Consider the following 7,744-nt stretch of genomic DNA (forward strand, 5'->3'; position numbering starts at 1 on the left):
AATGAACACTACAAAAGATTTTTCAAAACAAGTCGAAAGAATCCTACAAACTCTCCTAAAATGCAACCGGTGAACTATAATATAATCTAAGAAAACTAATCACCTTTTAACGCCAAGCAGTTATAAATTTCTAATGTTATGATAAACAGTTACTTTTAACATCTACTCTGTAACCTATATTAGAAAAACAACTAATGTTTACTTTTTTCTGACTAGTAGATGGCGAAATATTAATTTTATATATTAAATATTACATAAAATACAATCAATGAAATTATTTTTTTAGTTACTAATACAGCAAGAACCACGATTTCTGGCCTTCCATTTTTCTGGCCTGAGGTTTTTTCCTTTTTTTCTGAAGCTGTAAACCGATTGTATTGCAACAAATTGGGGCTTGTTGTACATCTTCTATTTATTCATGATACCCATTCCTGAATTCTCGAACCCTTTACCAGCTTGTACAGATTTTGTGGATTAGTAGCATATCTTTTTGGAGCCACTTGACAGTCTCCAAAAAGTCTTTGCCGTTCTCTATCTGCTGCTTGCTATGTTGCTAAAGCTATCTTGCTAAAGAAAAATAAAACCCCAGGTATTTATTCAATACCAGGTAAACTAGGTTACTACAGTTACTAGGTAACAAAGTATTACATATCATCCATTCTATCAGTGTCGCTGTTTGGAATTCAGGAAAATGGCCATCTGATTGGTGTACCTCAATTTTTATCTCGCTACTCAAAAAAGGAACTACTACCAGATGTGTCACGAATATCACATGCTAGTAAAATCTTGTTGTATATCATCAAAAACACATTAAACACCTATCTACATTACCAAATACCCCAGGAACAAGCGGGGTTTGTAAAGGGTACCGGTATACGGGAACAAATCTTGAACCTGAGACAACTCATTGAAAAGTCTAGATTCACATCTCATGATGTAGATATGTGAATTGCAATAGTTATGCATGCTTCATTGATTACCATAAAACGTTCGATACAGTAAAACACGATAAGCTGATAGAGATATTAACAAATATTGGAATAAAAACATGTGATCTAAGAATTATTAGCAATCTTTACTGGAATCAAACATCACCTATCCGTACAGAGGCAGGAAAATCCGATGATATCAAAATCAAACGTGGGGTCCGACATACTATCACCCTTACTGTTTAACATATAATATTGTTACGATAAATATCATGGCCTAAAATAACCGTAAATATATTATGACTAATTCTGTTTTGTTGTAGAAATTTCGGCGAAGGATCTAGACCCAAATTATGATAAATCATCCGACTAGAGGTGTCCAGGTAAGCCGATGAGACCGGTCTGAGCTTCTGGTTAGTTCGATGGGAGATCGCCGCCGTTCTCGAATAACAAGATTTCATATATAATAACGGAACTTTAATTAAAGAGGGTCAGTTAATTTTGATGACCCGCTCGCGATTTTAATTGTTACGTTCGCCTATATAAATTATGTATTATTCGTTAAATAAATTGATATAAGTTATCGTGCTTTTTAATAAATTAAAATAAGAACCTTTTAATAAAGACATTATAAATTAAATAAAGACATAGCAGTTAAATAAATTCACTACAAATGGTGTCGGAAGTGAAATAAAAGTAAATTAGACTTATAGTAATCAATCATAACGTGTTGTTCCGAAGAGAATATTTTTAAATCGTGAAAATGACGACGATTTATGAGCTGACAGTGACTAATTTAAGAAGACATCTTGAAGACAGAGAATTAGCTTCTACCGGAAAAAAGGCTGAGTTAGTCCAACGACTAAAGAACGCTTTGCTAGAAGAAGGACTAGATCCAGAGACTTATATATTTGAAGATGCTGTCATTTTGTCGATTTCGAAATTAGAGAACAAAGTTTCTGGTGACATCGCATCATTAGAGAACAAAGTTTCCGGCGACATCGCATCATTGGAGAACAAAGTTTCCGGCGACATCGCATCATTGAAGAACAAAGTTTCTAACGAGATTTCTTCTCTGGAAAGCAAAGTTTCTGCTAACATCTCTTCGGAAATCTCTAAAGTCACTTCTGAGATGTCTGCCCTGGACGATAGAATGTCTTCGTTAAAAAATCAAGTTGCTGCCGATATGTTGGCCTTCGAAGAAAAGATGAAAGAGATGGAAAGGAAGATGGAGGAAACAGGGACAGCAGAGAGAGGAAACAATCCAATTACAGTAGAGACAAAAGAAGACGAGACGAAATGTAAGTTGGAAACACGGCCGAAATTTGAAGGAAGTGGAGGTTCTGTCCATGTAAAAGTTCCAACTTTCGATGGAAAATCGTCATGGAACAACTACATGAAACAGTTCGAATCAGCCGCAAGAGCGAATGGATGGTCTGAAAAAGAAAAGGCTGTAAACCTTTCGCTAATTAAATTAAAATCGCTCTTCGAGGAGATGCCTTAGATGTGCTTCAGACCACAGCCGTAGAGGAGACCGATGATTTCGAACAACTCAAGAAGAGGTTAAATATGCGATATGGTCACGAAAATTTGGAGCATGTATATCAGTCACAGCTTAAAAATCGAAGACAAAAGAAAGATGAGGCTCTTCAAGAATATGAGGTAGATATTGCCAGATTAGTACGATATGCTTATCCAACAGCTCCCGAAGACATGATGGAAAAGTTGGCCGTTCAAACGTTTATTGATGGTCTTCGTGATCATGAAATGCAAAGAACACTAGGATTAGCTCGTCACAAGACGCTGGTTGATGTCTTATCCGCCGCCCTCGAATACGAGTCAGCTACGCAGGCCTCTGGCGGGTACAGTAAAGTTAGGACTGTAAAAGAGGAAGGAGATGAAGATAAACTTGACCAGCTCGTTAATATGATCAAAAACATGACATACAAGAAAACGAAGACCATCAGATGCTGGAATTGTGGCGAAATAGGACACGTACGAAGCTCCTGTAAGCACCCTAGGTACGACGCAAATCAAGAAACTCACCATCAGGAAAACTAGAACGGGTCAGCCTTAGGGGGACAGCTTCGACCCAGAACTTTTCCAAAGACCCTCTCATACTAATAGCTTCTTTGAAATGTCGTGAAGATAATGTATATGTAGATGGAGACATAAATGGTAAAAAGCATACGTTGTTGGTGAATACCGGAGCGACCAGAACCATTATACGCCCGACAGTTATAAACAGCCGAAAGAAACTGTTACCAACGAGGTTGCGACTACAGGTGAAAATGCCAACATTCATGGAGAAATCCAGGTACAATTGGGAATTGGAGCAGAAAAGTTAGTCCATACTGTTATAGTTGCTGACATCGAAGAGGATGTTATATTAGGAATGGACGTAATAAATATGCATGGATTCCAATTGGATTTTAAGAATAAGGTAATCAAAGTTGGCAACGAGGAAGTATTTCTCCATCCACATAATGACAACACTGTGCAAGCAGCCATTAAAGAAGATACAGTCGTGCCTGCGAGAAGCGAAACGATCTTAGTAGCGCGGCTACAGGGAATTGTGGACGAAGGGAGACCTGTTATGATGGAGCCTTGGAACCACGACGATGAGGTTGGCCGTGGAATCATAATTGGAAAGGAATTGGTGACTTTGGCTAAGGAAATTCCTGTGAGGCTTATCAATGTCAATGACTACCCAGTAACCATCAAGAAAGAGACAAAAGTAGGAACTTGTGTACCTGTGACATCCATAATCCGTCAGGCGACAACATCTGATAATTCCAACGACAAATTCGACCAAATGGTTGCAGTTGCAGGACAGTCTCTGAATCAGATTAAAAAAAGGAAATTAAGGGAATTTCTTCGGCAGTATCGTGATCTTTTCGCACCGAAAGGAGGAAAGACGGGAAGAACTACCGTTGTTAAGCATAAAATTGATACTGGTAATGCTAAGCCAATTCGTCAAACAGCTCGACGATTACCGCAGGCGAAAAGAGAGGAAGCTGAAACGATTGTTCAGGAAATGAAGAAAGACGGGGTGATAGAACCTTCTACGAGCCCATGGGTCTCTCCGGTGGTCCTGGTTAAGAAGAAAGACGGAACTACGAGGTTCTGTGTGGATTACCGTTTGCTGAACAACGTTACCAAGAAAGATAGTTATCCTCTGCCTCTGATCGATGACACATTGGACACATTGGCTGGGAGTAAATTATTTTCTACTTTGGATTTGAAGTCTGGATACTGGCAGGTAGAAATGGACCCAGTAGATAAAGAAAAGACAGCCTTCACCACAGGATCTGGATTGTGGCAATTCAACGTTATGCCATTTGGACTCTGTAATGCTCCTGCGACATTTGAGAGGCTTATGGAAAATGTGTTGAGAGGGTTATCTTGGAAAACATGCCTGGTTTATTTAGATGACATAATCGTCTTGGGAAAGACATTCGAAGAACATTTGAAGAATTTAGAAAACGTTTTTAATCGACTTAAAACTGCCCTTCTTCTTCTTAAAGTGCCTATCCGTTCCGGATGTTGGCGATCATCACGGCTATCTTTACTTTATTTATTGCAGCGCGGAGCAGTTCAGTGGTAGTCGTGTTATACCACTTTCGTAAATTTTGAAGACAGGAAATGCGTCTTCTTCCCGGTCCTCTCTTACCATTTACTTTCCCTTGGAGAATCAGCTGGAGACGGCCGTAACGTTCTTGATTTCTCATTAGATGTCCTAGATATTCCAACTTTTTAGTTTTGACGGTCATGAGAATTTCACATTCTTTCCCCATTCTATGCAGGACCTCCACATTAGTAACTCTGTCAACCCAGGATATACGTAAGATGCGCCTATAACACCACATTTCGAAAGCTTCGAGCCGATTCATAGATGCAACAGTCAGTGTCCATGCTTCCATTCCGTAGAGCAGAACTGTGAATATGTAGCAGTTCAATAGACGGCATTTTGTTTTTAATGATATGTCTCGACTGTTGAAAATGGTTCTCATTCTAACGAATGCTGCTTTTGCTTTTATTATTCGCTGTTTAATTTCTGTTGAGTGGTCCCATTGGCTATTTAAATTGGTGCCTAGATATGTATATTGCTCGACTCTTTCGATATTCTGTTGGTTGATTGTAAGTTGAGCGTTTAGTATTGGTTTTTTACTAATTGTCATAAATTTGGTTTTCTTTATGTTAAGAGCTAGTCCGTATCTGTTGCTGACTTCTGTTATGCGATTTGTTAATATCTGTAAGTCATTCAGATTATCGGCAAAAACTATAGTGTCATCTGCATATCTAATGTTATTCAACCATTCACCGTTTATTAGTATTCCTTTCGCACAACCGCCTAAAGCTTCCTTAAATACCCATTCAGAATAAATGTTGAACAACAATGGAGACAAAATACAGCCCTGTCGTACTCCACGTTCTATTGCAATTTTATCAGTTAACTGGTCTTCTATTTTGATTTTGGCCGTTTGATTGTAGTAAATGTTTCTGATAATTCTAAGATCTTTGTTGTCAATTCCAATTTCTTGCATTAGAGTCATTAATTTGTCATGTTTTACTCTGTCAAATGCCTCCTGGTAATCTATAAAGCATACGTATATGTCACAATTCACATCCCTGCATCTCTGAAATAGCACCTGTACAGCAAAAAGGGCCTCCCGTGTTCCCAGAGCATCACGAAATCCGAATTGTGTTCTTGTTAGTTGTTCCTCACATTTTGTATATATTCTTTTGTGAATGACCTTTAGAAATGTTTTAAGTAAATGGCTCATAAGGCTTATAATTCTATAGTCTTCGCACTTTCTCGCATTGGGTTTTTTTGGAAGATTTATAAAAGTTGACACTAACCACTCTTGGGGAACCACGCCCGTATCATATATACTGTTAAATATATTTGTCAACCATTTTATGCCATCATAGTCCATAAGTTTTAAGAATTCTGAGTGAAAATTATCAGGGCCTACTGCTTTACCATCTTTGGTGCTTTTGATGGCATATTTTACTTCTTCGACTGTAAATGGTGGTCCAGATTCGCAATTGGTGTTTGTTGTAATACTTCGTATATCTTCAAAAGTTTTTTCTACGTATTTAATCCAAATATCTCTTTTATGCTCTATTTCCAGTACTATGTTTCCCTGATTATCTGTCAGGAATCCAGTGTTCTTGTGTTTATATAAGCCTGCCGCTCCTTTAATCTTTTTATGGAGGTTAAATGAATCATGTTTTTGTTGTAATGACTCTATCTCTGTACACTTCGAGCTAAACCAATTTTCTTTTGCTATTTTAATAGCCCTTTTTATTTCGTTATTTATGTTGTAGTAATTCTTATTATCTTTAGCGTTTCTTCTGTCTTCCATCATACATAGAATCTCCTCCGTCATCCATTCCTTTTTATTTGTTCTTTTAGGTTTTAAGTATTTCTCTGTTATTTCTTGACTTACTTTGTGCAAATTTTCTAGTTCTTTATCTGTGTTATCTGTTTCTGTACGCACCCATGGTTTTTCTGTACGAGCCCACGTTTTTTCTTTTAGGCGTTTTTGTACCTTTTCCTTTACTGTTTTATTTTTCAGTTGGTTAATATCGTACTTCATAATTTTTGGTCTTTGAACTTTCTTTAGACTAAGTTTCATTTTGGCGATAAGTGGATTGTGGTCCGAATTTATGTCGGATCCCGGGTACGCTTTAACAGATGTTATAGAGTTTCTAAATCGTTTGTTGATAAGAATATAGTCTATTTGATTTCGTACTGTGTGATCTGGAGTATCCTGGGGAGATTTCCACATATATAGTCGTCTTGGAGGAAGATCATAAAAGGTGTTTGTCACTACGAGCTGTTCTTCAGTTGCAAATTCAATCAAACGGTCTCCGCGTTCATTACGTTCCCCTAGACCAAAGTATCCCACTAAATTTCCACTTTGTCCTTTGCCAACTTTGGCATTAAAGTCTCCCATTATTAGTATTATTTCGTTTTTCCGAATCCTTTTGACAATATTAGTAAGGTCATTGTAAAATTCTTCTATGATTTCTTCTGGGGCGTCCGCTGTAGGAGCGTATACTTGAATAATGTTTGTTTTTATGGGAGTTGTGTTTAGCTGAACTAAGAGCATTCTTTCTGATACAGGTACAAAGTGACTGACACAGTTGGCGATTTTATTATTCATAATTAGGCCCACTCCATTTATATGTTCGTTCTTAAGATTTCCTGAGTAGAATATTTTGTGATATTTGATAACTCGATATCCCGTATTTGTCCAGCGCATTTCGCTTATTCCCATAATATTAATCGAGAGTCTTTCCATTTCTTGAATAGCATTATAGATTTTTCCCGCCTGGTACATTGTTCTAACGTTCCATGTACCTATCTTTATGGCTGTTCGCAATACTCTTAGAGATCCATCATCTAGAATGTAGTTTGGTTCGTGAGGATTTCTCTTGATAACGACCTGGAAGGCCTCACGGTTTGAGCTAGATTTACCTTCCCTGCCGGATCTTGAATTTCGATTTTCATGATCAGTAGTCGGAAAAGTTTTTTATCACCATGATAATTGTACTAGAGATACTTACAAGAAGTCTTTAATGCAGTGGTTTCTCCTTGCCTTCTGCATCCTTATGCCGTTCACTAAAAGTCTTAGTTCCTTCGCCTTCGAAGCCGATTTCTCAAACTCCAGGACAAAAGAGTGCCCTAAGATCGCAGTATCACAGCCGCCTAACTCATAATGTGAGTGTCGCCTGTGAGTATCTGGAATTAAGCCTACAGGATTTTTACTTCCCACAGCCTTAATCCAGTGATGACATTACTG

This window comes from Diabrotica undecimpunctata, chromosome 7 (genome assembly GCF_040954645.1).
Source record: "Diabrotica undecimpunctata isolate CICGRU chromosome 7, icDiaUnde3, whole genome shotgun sequence".
NCBI lineage: Eukaryota > Metazoa > Arthropoda > Insecta > Coleoptera > Chrysomelidae > Diabrotica > Diabrotica undecimpunctata.